At 40.6% G+C, this 21,738-nt stretch overlaps 1 long non-coding RNA gene and 1 gene segment (V, D, J or C); one reads left to right on the top strand and one right to left on the bottom strand.

Annotated features, from left to right (window-relative positions):
* The window catches only part of LOC115301965, a 550,585-nt gene that overhangs the window by 326,395 nt on the left and 202,452 nt on the right, over positions 1 to 21,738 (bottom strand).
* Positions 4,488 to 21,220, top strand: LOC115301994. Its single transcript, XR_003913379.1, has 3 exons — positions 4,488 to 4,675; positions 20,518 to 20,640; positions 20,764 to 21,220. It is a non-coding gene; the product is annotated as an uncharacterized LOC115301994 (long non-coding RNA).

Consider the following 21,738-nt stretch of genomic DNA (forward strand, 5'->3'; position numbering starts at 1 on the left):
AGCCTGAGTGACCGTCTGGGCTGTGCTGGATCCTGTGGGAAAGAGGAGAGGGTATCACACCAGAGAGATAAGGCAGGCAGACTCACAAGCTGATCCCGTCCCCATTCACTTTCCCCGGGATCCAAACCCCAGGCTGCACATATCAGCTTTCCTCCTCTCCATAGCTGGGCTCTGAGGTGATGCGGTTCCTACGCTATTAATCTCTGGTTCACAGCCCCATTAGATAACACCATACACGAAGACCCCACCTTCCTTACCCAGACAGGTGGACACCGCGACTGCCCACAGCAAGCTGAGCCGCGTCATGCTGACAGCTGTCCTGACAGCTGTCCCGCAGGGTGAGAAGAGGCTCTCCCTCTGATCTGGGTTCTGCTCTGTGCTTCGGGGCGTTTCTGCTTCAGAGCAGGAAATGATCTGACAGGTGGGCGGCTGATTATGTCTCACTGAGGAAAGTTTTCCCAAGACTTTTGGTCTCCCTTTCAGAAAATAGGCCTTTGGTTATATAATTTCAAATGAAAACGTGAACATGTGAAATGTTTTCGGAGTTCTTCTATCCTGGGATGAAAATAAAGGAGAAAGGGAGCCGGCAAATTCATTTCCGATATGCCCCAATCTTGGAGAGGGGAGCAGGACCTCAGGCACTGGGCAGAAGTGACAGGGTTTCCTTTGTGACAACGGCAGACTCTAATTTTTCTTTTTTTTCTTCAAAAATAAAAATGACAAGGGAGCCTGGGTGGCTCAGTCAGTTAAGCATCTAACTTTGGTTCAGGTCATGATCTTACAGCTCATGGGCTTGAGCCCCTCTCTCAGCACAGAGCCTGCTTCTGATCTTCTGTCCCTCTCTCTCTCTGCCCCTCCCCTGCTTGTGCTCTGTCTCAAAAATAAATAAAACATTAAAAAATAAAACAAAAATAAAAATGACAAAACAAATATGAAAGTATGAACAATTAATTAGGCATGATAAGAATATACTTGCTATATTAACATATTCAATTTTTTACATTTCTACAATTTCTTAACATACCAAATGAGATAAAGATAGATTAAACATTTTTTCCATGTTTTTATTTATTTTTGAGATGGAGGGAGAAAAAGAGAACATGAGCAAGGGAGGGGCAGAGAGAGAGGGAGACAGAATTTGAAGAAAGCTCCAGGCTCTGAGCTGTCAGCACAGAGCCTGTCGTGGGGCTTGAACCCACAAACCCTGAGATCATGACCTGAGCCGAAGTTGAACACTTAACCGACTGAGGCACCCAGGTGCTCCAAAGATAGATTTTTTTTAGAGAGAGAAAGAGCGTGCACACACACATACATACACACATACAGTGGGAGTGGGGGCAGAAGAAGAGAGAGAGAGAATCCCAAGCAGGCTCTGCACTGTTAGTGTTATTGAACAAAAAATGTTAAAAAAAAAAACAAAGAATATTATGATTTTTTTAGAATTTTGCATTTCCAGACATAGTGACAAAGATACTTATGTAATTCCAGAGTTGGAGTCCCCAAGCTGGGAGTAAAAATTGGGTCTTGTCACAGACAAGATTGTGTCTGAGAAGCCTAGGTTCTCGGTGACCCAAAAGTAGGTCATTGAGTCTCTCCACTCAGAGAGATATATATATGCAGGGAGTCATGACAGTTGGGACCAGCCCTGAATGAGGCTATGAAAATTCTGTGTTCTACCAAACCCAGTTTGATAGCAATGGAAGGAGCACCATCTAGATTTTTGTCCTCTGATTTGAATTCCTGTATCTTAGTTTGGAATCTCTGAAAGTGAGTTCCAATACAAGGATTTGTGTGTAAGCAGTTTATTTGCAGGTCATTCCAGGAAATGTTGGTAGGAAGTGAATCAGGAGAGGGAGGGAGGCCAATACAGAATGTTGTCAATAAGTCAATTCATGCCGTTGGCAGTTGGAGCTTAATCTAGCTGGTAACTCTGGGAGACAGCATAGCATACCCTTTGGAGTTTTTCCAAGTGAGGCATGAAGGAGCTGGAGAATTCATCCATAAACTCATTGTTCATCACTGTGTAAGGGCCGCTTTGGGGGCATTAACTCTCCAGCACATCCGGCTAGCCCTGTACATTGGCCACATGTGTTTCCATGGTCTGAAAATAGTCCTCAAGGTTGCTGGGGTTTTCAGTATGTAGAGGTGACTGTCAAGGGGAAATGAATAGAACACCAATAGCCTCTGTACAGCCCATCCTTTGCACTGCTGAGATCCACTTATACTCTGTGTCATATCTACCCAGATCACTAGCACTTAAAAAAAGATTAACAATAGGATTAGTGAGACCAATTGTAATTGCAATAGTTGATTTCTCTCCATCTACTTTCAATACCACTCATTCTCTATCCTCTCAACCTCTGGCTAATATATCTACTGGTCTAAGTTTCTATCTCAGTGAAATAACCACGATCTTTTATCCCTGAGGGGGTCTAAGCCCCTGATTATTCTTTCCTTGTCAGGCCATAGTTGCTACAGTTGCCTTTTTATAGTAATCACTGCCACAAGAGCACTAAAAGTCATCCCAGTGAATCCCCTGAAATTTAGCCATATTTTCCCAGTGCCCATTAGGTAGCAGCCACCCTATATCCTCCTGATAATCACAATCAATCCCCTCTGCCAGTGTTGTAACTCTTTTCTTGGCCTTCTGGTCTTCTGGCATGAGGACCTCCAAATGACCAAGTGATCTGTGTAACATCAGGTTAGGTGAAAACCTCTGCGTTTCCCTAGTAGAGGTGCCCTCTTTCCTTTCCCTTCAAGGAGAACTGGGACCTCGAGCCCAGAACAGTGTGAGGACATCCAAGTGAGTCACTGAAGGTGAGAGTCATGGGCAGATAGTCCTACTTCCACCCTTTGGCTTCCAGGTCTGTGTATTTTATCTAATAGGAACATAGTATCATAAAGAATAGTTCTCCAGCCTCTCAGAGCACTATCCCTAAACTAGTGCTTTAGCTGAAACTTTAGGTGATCACTCCAATGTAGTTTGTGGATAATACTCCAGTAGTGTCAGCATAGCCAATGGTCACGTGTCCATTGTTACACCTCCTTACTATGAAGCCGATCTCTTGATGCAAAGAGATGAGAAATCCTTTACTTATCATGATAATCAGTCAGCCACTCTGAGCCCTTAGTCCATGTTTCTATGTGTGGCAGTGTGGAGGGAAGGCAAATCATACCCGGAGTATGTATTAACCCCAGTAACCCAATAAGAAAAGATTTCTGTGATCTTCAAGGTGGAAGTGGTACAATGTAATCAACTTGGCAACCAGAGTCTGGTTGGTCTCCTTGAGGGGTGATTGCATACTAAAGGCTCAATGTTGTATCTGCTGTTGACAGGTCAGATGTTTGGCAGCAAAGTAACTAAATTTGATGTAGTGAGAGAAAACCCATGCTTCTGGGCCCATGGAGAACCTCTACTCTGCCATCCTGGTTAATCTGTTCACAAGCCTATGCAAGCACCGAAATGAACTAGAGGGGCACCTGGGGTGGTTTAGTCGGCTTAGTGTCTGACTCTTGATTTCAACTCAGGTCATGATCTCACAGTCCAAGATCGAGCCCTGAGTCGGGCTCATGCTGACAGTGCGGAGTCTGCTTGGGATTCTCTCTCTCCCCCTCTCTTTCTGCTCTTCTCCCTCTCACACTTGTGCGCATGCTCTCTCTCTCTCTCTTTCTTAAAATAAATAAATAAATAAATATTTAAAAAAAAGAAAGAAGAAATGGGCTAGAGACAGCCTGGTGATGTCCTCTGGATGGATCATCTTTTGTACATGGAGCTTGAGCACTTCCTTGTAGTGGATGGTTTGTGGTGGGTATTGATGTGAGACTCCTGCTCAGGGTTCTCTGATCCTAGAAAGAACAGTTGCTGGGGACTTTTCAAAGACCTCTGGCTAGTAACTCCTGGTTATACCCCTTGGCTCTTCCCGAACCAGCCAGCCTCCAGTTTTTAGGAGTAACCAGATTTCTATCATACTGTGTTATCTTTACACTCTGTCTTTTATAAACTTTATACCGTTTTTGCCTCAGCCTTTTGTCTTTGATCTTCTAAGCCAGCCTTTTCAGAATGTCAATATATTTTCTTTCACTGCTGAATTTGATGGTCATGGCTTTTAAGATTTTGTATTTTCAATATGTTTATAAAAGTCTACAAAGGAGCTCAAGGGCAAGACTTTTATTCTGTTCTCTCTTTGTTCTTTAGTGCTCTCCTCCTTTCTGATATTAAACCTCAGGTTCCTAGACTAGTTTTAACAGAGTAAGGACTTCACACTGAGAAACAAAATACATTAGATGGTATTTTAAAACATTATCCCTCTGCCCAAGACCTTCAAATGAAACATTTGACGTCAGGTTATACAAAGCCCTTCATGTTTGCACAAAGTTAGGTTCGGTGCCCCAGAGCCCTTGTAGAAGGAGCTACAAGGATGAGCAAGGGTTTGGGTGCAAGGCACAGGTGTCTGAGCAGCACTGTGCTACTCTCTACGGCACACAGATATGTGGCTGAGTCGTAGGGGAGAGAATCTTTCAAGTGCAGAGAAATGTGTTGGTCCGCTTTGTTAAACCTGGCTGTGAATCTTCCTTTGATCTTCTCTTTCTCATGTGATTGAATATACATCAGATGGTGAATGCCTTCCATGGGATCCTGCCTAAACCACTGGAAGAAATCCAAAGTTGCGTCTCTGTAAGTACAGTTTATTGTGAAGCTCTCGCCTTCCTGGACTGTGAGAGAGGGAGGGCTCTGTTCCACTGGATGTTGTCCATTTGACCCTGTGCAGGGAGAGTGAGAAGGTTTTCATACATAAAAAAAACTGTTGTTTTTGTTTTTTTAAAAGAATTTTCTTTGAGGGACCCCAAGGAGCCCTCCGGATTTCATTTCCAGAGCTGCACCCCAGGCCTTCCCCTCCCCTCACTCACAGTCTGGCTTCACACACAGGAGCATCAGCAAGGCAGGTAGATGAATCTTCATTCCTGCTTCTTCCTGAAGTCTCTGACCATTCAGTTTGGAGGCCTGGACCTGACCATGTTCATTGAGCCTGGTTCACTGTTCTAGAGTCTTCTGCCTCGTTTGGTTTGGAAGCTTAGGTGATCTTCATCCTGTTTTCATAACCAATCAAAAGCTGACTTGTCATGTCAAACTCATCACTCAAACATCACATGTATGTACTCTTTCCTGCTTCTCCCATCTCTCAGTTCTAGTTCCCAGCCAGTCATTGTTGCCAGTGGGAGCACTGCCCCCAGGTGGTCTGAATTTCTTTATTATACATTTTTTCCCTTTCTTCCCCTTTAATACAATGAAACTCATTAGGCTAGGTCAAAGGAAGATAGAACATACAGAGTGGGGGAAAGCAAACAATAAAGAAAGAAAACAAAACATAGTGTCAAAATGTTCTCCAGTGATGACTAAATATTCTTAGGTGCTTGGGACTCTCTTCCTCCCACTGCTCACCTTAAATGGAAATCTACAAAGTTCATTGCCTGGGTGACCCTGTACTACATTCTGAGGGGTATAAATCAAAGGTTAAGAGAAGACCTAATCCTTCCCCTCAATTCGTTGAGGTCAGTTGTGGCTTTGTTGTATCTTTCAATATGAATAAGTTTTCATTAGCTGCAAAAGACCATTTCCAGATTCTCTCTGAAAATATAAAAGAGGGAAATATAATATCTTTTCTTTTTTATTAAAATTTTTTAATATTTTATTATTTTAGAGAGAGAGCGTGCAAGGAGGAGGGGGAGAGGGAAAGCGAGATAGAGAGAATCTCAAACAGCTTCACGCCTAGCACAGAGCCCGATATTAGGCTCAATCCCACAAAAGCCATGAGATCATGACCTGGGCAGAAATTGAGAGTCAGACACTTAGCTAACTGAGCCATCCAGGCATCCCCAATATCTTTTCTTTTAATACATTCTCAGATGTGAGAAAGCATCCTGGTATTTGGCTAACTCTAACAATGGTAGTGTTTTGCAAAAATCTGAGTGTTTCCTGTATTCCAATCTGGGCATCTGTGCAAAGTCCAGTAATTTCTCCTATTTAGTTTTTACATGTTACTTATCCCAAACCCTGTTTTATGATTTCCTATATTTACAGAAAGAATTAGGAACTGAAAGAGGAGAGATTAAGGAAGAAAGTTCTCTTCTATTCTTTGTATCGAGTCCTCACTCTGGTGATTCTAGATACTGACCTAGAATCTACTTACTCACATTTCCTCAGCTCCATTCCCCGCCAAACCCTTGGCCCTGGCACGCTCATCCCCATCTTTACCTCCTTCCCTTCTTGCTGTGGGGCTGAGCTGACTGGCTGAATGGTGATGAGTAAACGTGATTTTCTTTGATGATAATTGTGGATGTTAGTCTTCCACTCTTCATGTATGAAATCAAGTACATTTGGGAGACCACTTCTTCTAGCATTTTTCCTGAAGCTCTGTGTCGTTGTAATTCTGATAGGAGTTCATTCCCTCCTGGATCTGCTGGGTCAGAGGTGAACTGTGCTCTACCTTCCCCTGTCCCCTGATTTCTGCTTGAGACGAAAACAACAGACAGGTGGGGTGATTACCAGAGAATCTGGCTATTTGTAAATTGGTACACTTTCCTGTACCAATTTTCAGAGGATTTGCTAATCAGAGTGCTGTCTACCTGCATCAAATCTGGAACCCCAGAAATACAAAACTTCTAGGTGTCTTTTTAAAGATTTTCTTTCCACTGATGAGGAATGTTCTCAAAGGTAGGAATTTTAGTCTAGGAAGAATAGAAGGAATTAGTTCAGTTGCTTGGAAGAAGTGGCAATTAAATGAGCAATCCTCTTGGAATTCTTTTCCTTCCTGTCTCATGTATGGTGATGTCAATGTGCTAGATAGGTACCAACAGGAATATGTCTGGTTAAAGGTGATTTCACAATTTTCCTGAGCAATGATAGACAGGGTTGTAGTAGGTCAACAATAAATGTTGAGTGCCTGCTACCAAAAGCTCCTTCAACGTAACCCTGTGAGGATGTTTAATAAAATGTACAAACCAGAATATGCTAATTATGCAGCTGGGGAGACTGACAAAACACCAGTAAAGTTAATTAACTCTAGGGGACAGTGCGTGATAGGCATCAGCACTTACAACAATGTTGGCAAAGTCCCAGAGCATAGTATTTGCAGTTAAAAAAGAGTAGTTTTGGGATGCCTAGATGGCTCACTCAGTTAAGCGGTTCAGTGTTCAACTCTTGATTTCAGCTCAGATCGTGATCTCATGGTTTGTGAGTTCGAGCCCCACATTGGGCTGTGTGCTGACACTGCAGAGCCTGTTTGGGGTTCTCTCTCTTTTCCTCTCTCACTAGTCCTCTCTCTCTCCCTCTCTCTCAAAATAAATTAACTTAAAAATACTTTTAAAAGAATGAGTAGCTTAATAACTGGCATAAGAGCTAGCAAGAAAAATCATATGTTCATCTTCATTGATGCAGAAAAGGCATGTGACAAAAAACAACACCCGTTCATGTTAGAAACACTAAAAAAAAAAAAAAAGGAATTAGTAACAAATTCCTTAACACAAAAAAATGCATATGTCATAACCCCAAATCAACACCTACTTATGGAGAAATGCTAGAAACTTCTTTATGAAAGTTAAGGGAAAGACAAAGTCGCGATCCTTACCACTCTTTAACATTGTGTTGGAGGTACTAGATAACGCAGTCAGCTCAGAGAAAAAGAATTACCAGCATAAGAATTGGAAAGAGGTAAAATATCATCTGCATGTTTGCAGATGAAATGATTTTATACCAGAATATCTAAAAGAGAAAAAGAAAACCACTACTAAAAGACAGGTTATAAGATAAACAATAATTTAAGTACAGTATTCATAGCATTCACATGCAAAACAGAAAAAAACAGATAAAAGAACATGTAGAAGAAAAGAGTGAATGCTCTATTGCATAAAAGTAAACAGAAAGAGAAAGGAAGGAAGTTTCTTTTTTTTTAAGTTTATTTAGTTTGAGAGAGAGAGAGAACAGGGAAGGGGAGAGAGAGAGAGAGAGAGAGAGAGAGAGAGAGAGAGAGAGAATCCCAAGTCGACTCTGTGCTGTCAGCACAGAGCCTGATGCAGGGCTCGATCCCATAAACCCTGAGATCATGATCAAGAGCCTGACAGTTAAATGACTGGGTCACCCAGGTGCCCCGAAAGGAAGGGAGATTCTTCAGTGCAAACAGACTAGGCAGACAAGTCAGTCAAATGGAATGGCAAGTTAAAAAATAGGCCCAACTGTGTATGGATATTTGGCATAAATAGCATCTCAAATCAGTGTGCAGGGAGGTGGTGGGGGAAATGACTCCTCAGTACGTTGTAGTAACTTGTATCTCTTTTAGATACTTCTCCTAGATTGTGATCATGTCCCATTTTAGACCAGTGGTTTTCAAACTGGGGTTCGTGTGCTCTTGGAGTTGTGTGAAGACTTTCCATGGCTTCTGCAGGCATAGATAATTCTAAAGGAATCCAAGTATATATATGATTTTCTTAAAACCAGTCTGCTCAGGAACATGCTTGAGATCCAGATGTCATGCTCTTCCTTCTTTCCCATTTCCCTTTCTACTCTACCCTTCCCTTAAAAAAAAAAAAAAAGTATACATCTCAGCCAGCCCGAATCTTACCATGGTGTATTGCTGCCAAGTGCCAAATCTCCAAGGTACCATACAAGGAGATAATTCACTGGCTTCATCAGAGGGAGAATTCTTAACAGCTAATAAGAACTAGAAAAAGACAGGGCTATCCTTCAATTAGACAACAACCTCAAGACAAGATTCCTTGTTTTTATCTATCTATCTATCTATCTATCTATCTATCTATCTATCTATCTATCTATCTATCATCTATCTTATCTATCTGTTATCTTAGAATTAGGGTTGTGAAATGAATTGGTTGTTGCAGAGGAAAGGGAAACATTTCTTTTCTTCCCTTCTAGGTTTTTTGGTTGGTCTAATAAGTAAATTGACATAAGACAAATTAACAGAAGAAAAACATTTATTTATTTGTAAGAGTTTCAGAGATATATGAGTCTCAAAGAAGGAACCAAAGCAGGAAGTTTTTCTTTTAGACAAAGAAATACATTTGTCAGAAATTGACAAGACAAACGGACTCAGGCTTAAGGTAGTAAATTAGCAAAGGCCTTCTCTGCCTTAAATTCCTTATCTCTAGTAATAAAGGTAGCTTTTACCCTCCAGAGGCAGGAATAGTACACTTCACGTGGGAATTTATTTCCTGCTTTCAGGGGGCCAGAGAAGGGTCAGGTGACTTTTTTTTTTTGCACCGACTGTGTCTTAAGTGACGTTAATTCAAAATAATCAACATGCCATAGTGTCATAATTCCCCGAACCCCATTACTGTCGCTGGAACCCATCATGTAACATCATTATTTGAATTGAAAAATGAAGTCAGACTTTTTCTGACAGGAAATAAATCTTATGTGGCCAGTTTGTTTGACAATGTGGGGTATGAAGAAAGAGAAGAATTAAAGAGGACTCCAAGGTGTTTGGCTTTAATATAACTAGGTGAATTACACTACCTTCCCTTCCCTTCCCTCCCCTCCCCTCCCCTCCCCTCTGCTCCCTTCCCCTCCCCTCCTCTCCCCTCTGCTCCTCTCTTCTCCTCTCCTCTCCTTCTTCCCTTCCCTTCCCTTCCCTTCCCTTCCCTTCCCTTCCCTTCCCTTCCCTTCCCTTCCCTCTTCTTTTCCTTTCCTTGCTTTTCTTTTCTTTTTGAGATGGAAAAGAGCAAGGGAAGAGCCTAGGGGAGGGAATCAAGCATTATGTTTTAGATATGTTAAATATAAGATGCCAATTAGACATCCAGTGTAGATGTTATACAGATTACAGTATAAAGGAGCCTGGCTTTCAACATAGAGTCTGGTTGGAGATGTAAACTTGTGAGTCATCAATGGGTAAGTCAGCAGTAATTAAAGCCCTATTTCTAGATGAGATTGTAGGGGAGGTAGAGCTTTACCTTTTCCTCCTGCTGGGCCTGAAAATTAACTTGAAATAAAATGGAATAGCAGGAGAAAATCATGCAGATTTTATTTTATAATTTTTACATATGCAGAAAAGCCTTCATAGAAAAATGGGGACTCCAAGAAGTAGCTGGTCCTAAGTACTTATATGCTAAGTTGAACAAAGAGAGACAATAGTGGACAAGTAATAAAACATATGAGTAGGTCAAAGGGGAAGAGAGGAGTGACTAACAAGTTCTGTTTGCACAGATTTCCTTCAGCACAACTTACATCTCTGGTGTTATGGGGGCTTCTTTTCTGGGCTAGGGAGGGCATCATTTTTCACCTCCTGCTCTCAGGAAGAAAAAGAGGTGGTGGGAGAGGGGTGGCATGCCAAGAGCCCTTTTTGCACCTGCCATTTTCCAAGTACCTTCAGCTCAAAATAATCAATATGCCAAAGTGGCACATTTTGGGGTGGCCTGTCCTTGATCCCCTTCAAGATTATTAAAAGAGAATGAATGTAGATAGAGAATATGTTTGAGAACTGAACCCTGAGACAACACAACATGTAGAGGTCCACGAGAGGGGGCAGATCTAGGGCAGGAGTGGTTTGTGAGGTGGAAGGCAAACCAGGAGAACATGGACAAAGATGAGAGAATAGCTGTCGTGTCACATTCTTCCAAGATTCAGTAAGATAAGGAATGGTAAATGGATCCCATAATGGGATCAAACAACAGTTTGTTAATGGGAGGCTCATTTGGGACCTTAGTGAGAGTGATTTCAGTGGAATGGTAGGAACAGAAATCTGACTAGAGTGGGTTCAGGTACGAAGCGGGTAGGGTGTAGAGATCATTAAATTACAAAACTTTTTGGAGGAGTTTTGTTATTAAGAAAGACAAGAAACAGAAAACGTGTAAAGAGTTTTTATCCATTAAGCCACTAAATTCCAATTCTAGGATGCTGTCCTAATGAAATGATGAAAAACTTAAATTAAAATTTAGATTTAAGGGATGCCTGGCTGGCCCAGTCCAGGGAGCATGCGTCTGTTGATCTCAGGGCTGTGAGTTCGAACCCCACTTTGGGGGTAGAGATTGCTTAAAAAAAATAAATATTTAAAAAACATTTAGATTTAGGATGGTTATCATAATGCTATTTAAAATCATTTAGGAGCACCCGGGTGGCTCAGTGGGTTGAGCATCCAATTTGATTTCAGCTCAGGTCATGATCTCACAGTTAGTCAGATCGAGCCCCACATCTGGCTCTGTGCTGACAGCAAGGAGCCTGCTTGGAATTCTCTCTCCCTCTCTTTCTGCCCCTCCTCGGCTTGTGCTCATGCTGTCTCCCTCTCTCTCTTTCTCAAAATAAATAAACATTAAAATTATTTAAAATTAAAGAATCAAAATATATAAAAACAGGATTATTATAAAGTTAAGTGTGGCATACCTATGATGTAGAACAGTAAATCATCAATCAGTCTAAACTATGAATGCAAGGCTTTAAAAGACAAAAACAGGACTGTTAATAAAAGAAATAAAATTGTTCCTATAATATAGTGTAGTAATGTACAAAAAAGTGAAAAAGAAACAAGTAAGAATAATGAGTGCTTATCTGTGAATGTTTTTAGTATTTTTCCAATTTTTCCTACTCAGAAATTTGTAAACATACTTAGGATTAACATGATTGATATTCACTATAATGAAGGTAAGCTGGTGATTTTCTGCCTCTATATAATTCTATTTTGACTGGAAAATGTTTCTAGGCACCACAAATTCGGCTCATAAGATAACACAAAATCAAGAGTCCCTCCCCACCTTTGGCTGTATTAATTATGGATCTATTGGTTGTAAACGACAAAATCTCGACTCACACTGCCTTGTTCTCCAGAGGCAGTATTTTGACTTTTTCAGTTCCAGGCAGAGCAGAATCTACAGGCTCAGATGATGCTCTCAGAAATCTATCTTTGTGTGTCTCGTAGACTAAGATGTGAATGATGTTCCCAAATGTGGTACAGTGAATAACTTGCATAACTCACAAAAATAGGGAGGCCTTCCTGGACAGAAAAAAAAAGCCATGAAAGTCACAGGTGTCCACTTAAAGAAATCTGTCTGCAAAGCAGTTATACTAATTTATTTCTTATGTCTTTGTGTTTACTCTCTTTTCCACAATGGTTTCTATTTTTGAGATGCTGGAAGCCTATTTAATACTAAATCTTAAATGTGCCCTTTGAGACAAATCTCTGCCCATGGCCCATTCCTATTGCTCCTCTCTTTCCTCCGAATTGCTGTTGGTCTCTTCCCTCATTCAAGATCCTAAATGAATCTATCATAGAATTGCCCGACATTCTGCACCAAGACAATTATCCCTTGGCAGGAACAGCTGTAACATACTTCCAACTGTAATGATTGTTTTTGCAGATTAGATCATAGATATTTGATGAAAATAAAAGGTGCAGACTTTGAAAAACTCTACATCTCTCACTTTATCCATCACCGAATAATGTTATAAAAAGCCTTTTATTTGATAACATAGATTTCTCTTTCTCACTGTTATGTTTCTAATTTTAAAGAATGTCTTTCTCTTCTGAATGACGAGGAGATAAGATGAAATCACCAAAAGGCAGAAGAACCATTTTAGTTTTACTATAGTGCTGATGTCAATTTTTTTAATGCTTATTTATTTTTTGAGAAAGAGAGAGACAGAGTGCAAGTGGGGGAGGGGGCAGAGAGAGACGGAAGCACAGAATCTGAAGCAGGCTCCAGGCTTGAGCCTGATGCAGGGCTCAAACTCATGAACCATATCGTGACCTCAGCCAAAATTGGTTGCTTAACCTACCAAATGACCCAGGTGCTCCTATGTCTATTTTTTAAAGTGTTTACTTGAGTCTCAAAACCTGCACCAATTAATAGAAAAGCAGAGCTACAGGATCGCTAAAAACTTAGCATATTGCTATCTGAGGAACCATTCTGTTTTATATACATACTCAACCATATTTTTCTAAGAGTAAACCAAACTAGACGGCAAACATGTTTGCGATCATAAAAGAAAGACATTGCGGCGGCAGAGGGTATGTGAGAAGTTAGCCCTAATGTCTAAGGACTTTCTGCCTGGTTTATCTTTATGGCGACTCAGTATTCTGACGAGCAAGAAAGTAGTCCGGAGCACGCGGAACCACAGGAGCGCCGCTTCTGAAGAGGGTGAAATCTCACATGAATTCAGGAGTTATTTTCCTTGAAAATCATGCAAGGGTTTTTGCAATCATACAAGGAAGAGAACAAAGTATGATGTGAAACAGAATGTAGCTATGCTTTATTTGTTTGGTCTGTAGTATTTGATTTAAAATTTTGTTCTTTATGAGTTATTGAATGGAGAAAAGTGATTAGTCTTCCCCTTCCTACAAACAAAACTCGGGCTGGAAAGTGATCATAATATTGAAACACATTTGAAAAAGCGTTGAGGTTTTTCCTTTTCTCCAATATGGGCTATTTGTTGGTGGTTGAATTAATTGCTTAGGGAAAAGGAAATTTATATGTTTGCTGGATCGGTTATTACAGTAATCCAGTATTTTCATACATCTAGAAATGTGCTTATAAGAGTAAATCTTTGATATTATTTAACAGTTTAAATTTAGATGAACATCTCATCCAGAAAAACAATTTCAAGTTACGTTTAATTTTGTTTATGGTAAAGACAGATAATCTCATGATTTCTCTTTGTCTGGAAGGAAACCCAGTTTTGAGCTGTGTGTAGTCTCTTGGACTAATAATTGGCTCAAACTGACATTTCATATTATCTCACAGTATTACCCAATAAAAATTGTCCCCTTTAGTAATACTAAAAACTTCTGATTTTCACTCAGTTTCCATGAATCTGGGAGTGATTTTTTTTATTGGTGGTGAATTTTATTTTATTTATTTATTTATTTTTATTTTTAAAAATTTTTTGTAATAGTTTATTGTCAAATTGGTTTCCATATAACACCCAGTGCTTCTCCCCACAAGTGCTCCCCTCCATGACCATCACCTCCCTTCTCTTTTCCCCCTCCCCCTTCAGCCCTCGGGTTTGTTTTCAGTATTCAATAGCCTCTCATGATTTGTGTGCCTCTCTCTCCCCAACTCTCTTTCCCCCTTCCCCTCCCTATGGTCCTCTGATAGGTTTTTCCTGTTAGACCTATGAGTGCAAACATATGGTATTTGTCCTTCTCCACCTGATTTATTTCGCTTAGCATGACACCTCAAGGTCCATCCAATTTGCTACAAATGACCAGATTTCATTCTTTCTCATTGCCATGTAATACTCCATTGTGTGTATATACCACATCTTCTTGATCCACTCAATGGGTGATGGACATTTAGGCTCTTTCCATGATTAGGCTATTGTTGACAGTGCTGCTATGAACATTGGGGTACATGTGCCCCTATGCGTCAGCATTTCTGTATCCCTTGGGTAAATCCCTAGCAGTGCTATTGCTGGGTCATAAGGGAGTTCTATTGATAGTTTTTTGAGGAACCTCCACCTGTTTTCCAGAGCAGCTGCACCAGTTTATATTCCCACCAACAGTGTAGGAGGGTGCCTGTCTCTCCACATCCTCGCCAGCATCTATAGTCTCTTGATTTGTTCATTTTACTATTGGTGGTGAATTTTAGAAGCATTTTAGTTAGTTTCTTTTATGGCATTTTCTTCATTCAAATCTTAAAATTCATAAGTTTGCACAAAATCATATAACTTTGTAATTCTTTCTTTATTGTCACTGGAAAATGGACATTCCTCTTTTCTGTGAATATTTTCTGTAATGAGGAATATTTTACACTTCAAAGCAGTCTGTTTTGTTTTGAAAAACCTCTAGCTGAAATTTGTCTCCCTATAAATTCTATTGGCTATAAAAGTGGGTTATTGGCTGTAAATATGACACATGGGTCAGTTATTCATTCAACTGTCATTTAGTGAATGCTTATTGGTAAGAAAAAATTTGATGTCTTCAGAAATTTTAAATCAGACTATTGGCTAAAAATCTACGAATATTTGTATATATGTGGATTATGGGAGATAATGTAAGTAAGATGATGTTTGTTAAAAACCTTGGGAGTTTCCTAAGTGAAACCTGAAATTGTCCCTGATACACAGGGAGCAAAGAAAGACATCCTAGCATATGTTTTATTAATGAGAAGTAAAAATCCTAAAAGAAGAATGGACACAGAACAAAACAAATTTACTAAGACAAAACCCAATTTGCCATAAACTTTTGATCTTGCTGGAAATCAGAAAAATGCAAATTAGAGCAACAATGAGTTAATTTTTGGCCTATCATATTTGTAAATTTGAAAGACTCCATATTGTCTAAAACTAGTGAGAATAAAGGGAAAATCCACACCACTTGCTGGTTAGTGTGACATGCTATACCTTTATTTGAAAGTAATCCAAAAAGTCGGTTAATAATAAAGATGAAGCTATCCTTTGATCCTGTAATCTAAGTTTTAAATATCTGTATATAGTATAGATCTATATAATACAGATATAGTTATTTATCACAGCAGTAGTCGCAAATAGAGAAGATAATATCTATCCATAAAGAAATGCTTGGAGCACCTGGGTGGCTGAGTGGATTAAGCATCCGACCTCAACTCAGGTCATGATTTCCCGGTTCACGACTTCTGTGCTGACAGCTCAGAGCCTGGAGCCTGCTTCGGATTCTGTGTGTGTCTCTCTTTCTGCCCCTCTCCTGTCCACATTCTGTCTCTCTATCTGACAAAAATAAATAAACATTTAAAAATTTAAAAAAAGGAAAATGCTTGAGTAGACTTATGGTACATACATGCTGTGGACAATTAGACATTTGTTAAGATGATGGGTACTGAATAATGTGTAGAATTGTTGAGTCATTATATTGTACATCTAAAACTAATGTAACACTGCATGTTTATTATACTTCAATACAAAATAAAAATACATTTAAAAAATGAATGAGTTAGAATAATATCTAGTGATCTGTAAGGATGCCTATGTGATAATCAAAACAAGCTTATTATATAGATTATATATAATATATATGATGTATTATATGTAATACATGCATACACATCTATCAATAAAAATAAACAGGGACAACAGTGGGGAGGACAATGACCAAACTGTTGAGATTATTTACCGCATAGGAATGAGAGAGAATGGGTGATGAGGATTAGCCTTTTCTTTTTAGTATTTGTATTGTTTCATTTGTTACAATAAGTGATATTGCTCTTATAATTTGAAATATATCAAAAGTTTAAAGGAAAATGATTAAAAGAAAATATTGTCTTTTTAAAAGTTTATTTTTCTGAGGGCAGGGACAAAGAGAGAGAGCACATGGAGGAGGGGCAGAGAGAGAGAGAGAGAGAGAGTCCCAAGCAACCCCGAGAGGGGCTAGAACCCATGAAGCCTGAAATCATGGCCTGAGCTGAAGCCAAGAGTTAGATGCTTAACTGACTGAGCCACCCAGGTGCCCCAACTCTCTGTTTTTTTAACCCTCTGGGATTTGAAGGTGAGAGTCAGTTTTAGGAGTGCAGATTGAAGATGCTGTGATTTGAATACAGTGGTAGGTCATTTTCTTGCAACACAGTCACCTGTTTCCTTCCTGTGCTTTGGCACTACTGCCCACAGTTCCTGATCTTTTCAGTTTAGGGTCTGTGGGTCTCTGGGGCCCAGCAGCAGGTGAATCTGGGCTACAGGCTCCGAGGTCTTGGCCTCACAGTTTTTATTATTCTCCCTACTGTGGGCATCTTGAGTGCACAGAAATATCTCCCGTCTCCTGGCCTCACAGCTGAGATGGTGACATTGATGATGGTCTTGACTACTTTCTGCCAGCTTACATTCCTGGAGGCACCTGAAGTTTGAAGAATTACTGGAAATAACTCCCTGCTGAGATGGTTTCCAAACCAAGAAAGAAAATAAGTGGGATTACTTGCAAAGCATTTGCAGTTCAGAGCCACAAACTCCCCTTCTAGTGTAAATATCTGTAGCCCCAAGACAGAATCACTCTCTGGAGGCTGCTTCATCCTGTAGGGGAAGTGACTATGTCCAAGAACAGGGTAGGTTGGATGTTTGACCAGAGAGATGGTACTGATCAGTCCGTTCAGAACACCCCCATTGGAAGTAGAGGGCACACAGCCTGGCTTCAGTTACTCCCCTGTCTCCCTGGCCCAAAGGACGGCAATGCCTGGAATAGCATTTCTGGAAAAAGCCCATTAGGTTCAATGTAGTTGCTATAGTAAGACTAACTGATCCTAAGTATACTCATTGAACACCTACTATGTGCAGGGTGGCTGGGAATATATGGGTCTCAGGAGGCTTTCCTTTTGGTGTGGTCACTTGGGAGTCTTGGCCCAGATCCCCTTAAGGCAACTCAGGAATAGGCCTCTCATCTCCCTGAATTCGGCACTACAGATGTTCGTAAGTGCTGCCCTTGTGCAGCTCTGAGCCCGTGCAGTGGAAGTGCTCACGCCCTCCAAAGGATTGGCTTTGGTCACGAGGGATGCCTTTTCATCAGAGTGCCAGATGCATGGGTTTGGGCCCAAGCTTGGGGCCTTGGAAGCTTATAAGAATATGCACTTTTATTTATTTTTTGAGTATATTTCCTGAGGATTCTCAGGTGATATCGTGAAGAGATATGGGGTCTGCTGGGTCCAGGTGTGCCAGGCAAGGACAAAAAGAAGGTGGGGAGGAGATCCTTAAAAAGCCTATTGAATTAAGAAACGTAATTATTGAGAGAGAAGCTTAAAGAAAACAACGAGTGGATTTAGTGGGAATCAGAGTGAGACCACTTGAGGAACAGGTGGTGGAATGGTCCGTGTCTTTAACTTAGTATTACCCTAAAGACACTTCCTATTTCACTTTACAACCTTTACATTTTAGAGGGTTTTTTTAAAAACATACTCTAACAAGTTGATGGCTCAGTTCTATGGCTCAATATTTAAGTTGTTTTAAAATTTGGGAGGCAGCACCTCAAACTTCATGTTTCTTGTTGTGCTAGTCGCTCTCTTGGCAGATTTTCTCCTTAGGAAAAATGCAGTGGGATTCATGGGCCAAAACTGATGGTCATTTACACGCCATCTGCCAAGGGAGAAAAGGGCCCACTTTTACCCGTGTGAGTTGTAGCCAAGAATGAGAGTGACCCTGACCTAGTGAAAGCTCGCATCTCAGTGCATCATGGACGGGCATTGCATTCAGCCACGTGGGAAGTCTCATAAGACTCCTCCCTCCCACGCATGAAACATCTAACATTATGAAATATTTTAAACAGACTGAGAATTGGATAAAATACTTTAATAGACTCCCTTGACATGCTGTATGGATCTAATAAACGTTAAAACTTTGTCATCATTTGTATCAAGCCATAAGGGATGCACCTCTGTCCATCTGACTGTCTTAAATACACCAGAGACTAAACCTCTAACAGGTGCCATGTTAGAGAACCTGAGGGCACATGCACACTGTAACCAGCTGAGGGTGGAATGATTTTTGCAGTGAATGATTAGAGTTGATATTGATATTTTTTTTATTTTTCAATGTTGGCCCTGTACAAATCTTGGGGACTTAAGGAGGGAAGACAGGATAAAAAATCCAGTTCACACACCACTTTTGGGGGACATACCTAGTGCGTTAAGGATGGCCACCGGTAGTGACTACTTATTAGTCTTCCTCTGAATCTTTTCTTCCTGGGTCTTCAAAACAAAAACAAAAACAGAAAACAAATACATTCTTCCTATTGTTTTTATTTTACAATATTTCCCTTAGGAAGGCTGGCGAGACTTACCCAGGATTTTCCACTTCTATCTTAAAATCTTAAATTTTAAAAAGCTGGATTTTCCTCCCATCGCCACATCTTGGTTTCTGGCTCTTGGTGTAGATAGAAAAGGGGGTAAGAAGAGGAAACGGGCAGAGACATGTGCAGGCTGAAAAATGTCAGGTACATTGCAGTCATTTTTGTCCTATTTCTTCTCCTTCTCCTTGAAAAACTACTGGCCCTTTTCCTGTGCTATCTCCTCAATTCCATGACAGCAGAATCTAAACTGCACTCAACTGCAATGAATCTCCGAAAAAACTCATGGCGTTCAAGCTGCCTTTATGGTCTCTACTAGCCTACACTAACAGGGCATCAAAGCACTCCATGTACAGGAATACTTATTAAAATCAATTATCAGGAGAAGTAGGTCTTTTCGTAACTTTTATACCTTCCCCACTTAAGGGAGCATCAGTCCACTAATGATTTGAAGGGCTAGCAATCAAAAATCTTGCTTTAATGCTGTGTCACATGGTCACGTATAGTTAATCATTGTAATCCAGCTAAACGTGTTAGATAATAACGACAGAATGCAGTTTTGCCTTACTTGGATGTTGGCATTTTAAAATAGAGGGTATTGTAATTTTTTTCCATTTGTGAAATAATGCTTGGTTTTGAGCTCCTGCAGGGTTGTTTGAAAAATAAAGAGTATTATAAAGCAGAAAATAAAGTATTAAGCCCAGTACTCAAAAAGCACGGATACAGTGATAAACATTTTGGTGTTATCGTGAACATGTTGTTTTATTCACATGGCAGGCACATCTTATTCCAGTGTTTCATGAACTTTTTTGGTACATAACTGTGGTCATGGTGTTGGGGATTATTTTCCTCCTAGGATATTTAACATGGGCACGTAATGGAAAAAGCATAGCCGTTGGAGTCAGATGCGCTTGATTTCTAATTCTAGCAGTTATTTTTCAGAAGGGAGGAGGCAACTAGAATGTTTCTGAATTTACATTGCCTAATCTGTTAACTGAGAAGAACAATGATCCATCAGAGTTGTTTTGAAATTTTAATGAGGTAATATTTGCAAAGCACAAGGCCAGTAGTGTTAACTCTCATAAAACAGTAGTCTCCATTGCTTACTCTGTACACACGATATATAGGAGTTCATATATTTCACTGAAAAAATATACCATAACAGAACTAAGCTAAGTGTATGTTAGCTTGGCATAACTTAGACTAGCTAGCCTCTTTCTTTGAGGAGCCTTCTTTGGGCACTAAGTGTTCAAATTAATGTGCAAGTTCTCGAGAAAGCTACACTCGTGAAGCACTTGGCTAAAGCAACCACCCCAAGATGAAGGGAATGAGTAAGAATACTGCAAGTGGTGAAGAAAAGCTTTTGTTTGAATCAACTAATGATGCTTTCTGGTTCCCATCCCTTGTTCTTTGCTAATAGGTCCAGCAAGAAAAGTTGCAGGCAGAACTCTACCTATAAATGTATCTACTCTAGGTGGAAAGAGCAGACCCAAATCAACCGGACTTTCCATCCATCATAGTGTTAGGCACAGTCCATGACGGGTGGTGGACGTACAGGTTGCCGGCACAATCCTGGTAAAAGGGCTTTCTTTCTCCCACAGGGCACAATGGCATCATTATGGAGTTGGTATTGTAGGAGTGACCCTGTACAAATATTAGTTATGCAGACTTCCATAAAAAGCACAGAGAAAGCAGTAAATGCAGGGATAGGACTACGTACACCACACAAGTAATTGTCAACATGGGCATGAGGATCTTGACTAATGGTTGCTTTCCCCTACAGTTTACTTTTGGGGTCGTGCCTGGTGTAGCAAGATCCCCATCTAACAGTTGCAGGAGCCCCAGCTGGAGCATTTGGGTACGGGCTGCAGCTGAGGAGACAACACTGTGTCTCCACTGCACACAGGTAGGTAGCTGAGTCTCCAAGCTGGGTGGCTGTGATGTGCAGGGTGCCGAGACGTTCTTTCTTATCTAATGTACCTTTTAACCTTCCTGACTTCTCAATCCCGTTTGAAATTTGTCTCAACAGAAAGGTAGGAGCGTTCTCTTGCTGCTTATACCAAAATAGGCTTTGGAAGTTGGTCACTTCATAACTGCAGTTGAGAGTTGCACTGCCTTCCTCCTGGACAACCACTGACAGGGGGCTCTGCATCACCTTGTCTTCACCGCGCACCCCTGTTCAGAAGAAAGTAACAGATACGTCAGAGAAAGAGTGGTGTCAGATCAAGTCTTCTCCGAGATCATAATTATTCTCCACTGTAACAGCAAATGCTCCCAGATAAGTCAAGATGAATGCCACTTTCCTGAGAATCAGTCCTCAGATTTCCCCAGTTGTCCCTGGCCTTTTGTAGTAATGCTACTCACAGCTCAGCTGAAGCCAAATGATCACTAGTGAAGTTCGTGGCCACTTCTTCATTCTTCCACTCTTGGGTTGGTTTTCCTAGGCAAAATGTGATTCACTTCCCTGAGCTTTTCTTTTTCTTTTTTGAAACACCTTTTTCCCCCAGGACCCGCCCACCCACACACATAATCTGAAAGGGAAATAGCAATTTGGCTCTTCAACCAACCGGAAAAATAAGTATCATTTGGCCCTAATTAAAATTCAAATCCTTCCCACTCAGGCACTAGAGGAGTCATTCAAAATAGAGCACTGCCATCTTGTGGGCGGGTGCAGGATAGCTGGAAACTTGGATCCACTTGTTTTACCAATAATAGATTGTTCCAAAATTGTCTCATGGTTGAAAGACAGACTATCTAAAGCTACCCATAGCTCTAATAGTCTAGGGTTCTTTGACTCAGTGAAGGCAGAGAGGAACAATAGACTGGGAAGTAGGAAAAAGCTGAACTAACCTTTAAGTAGGAACCCACCCTGTGAGGTAAAGGACTACAGCACTCTGGAGAATTGGAGGAAAAGGTGGGGAAAGAGGCCAAGGTCCTTCCAAAAGCTCTTGGAAGGTTCACGGTTGATCTTGTTATCCTGGAACACATACTTAGAAAGCAGTAT

The sequence above is a fragment of the Suricata suricatta genome, chromosome 9, assembly GCF_006229205.1.
Source record: "Suricata suricatta isolate VVHF042 chromosome 9, meerkat_22Aug2017_6uvM2_HiC, whole genome shotgun sequence".
Taxonomy (NCBI): Eukaryota; Metazoa; Chordata; class Mammalia; order Carnivora; family Herpestidae; genus Suricata; species Suricata suricatta.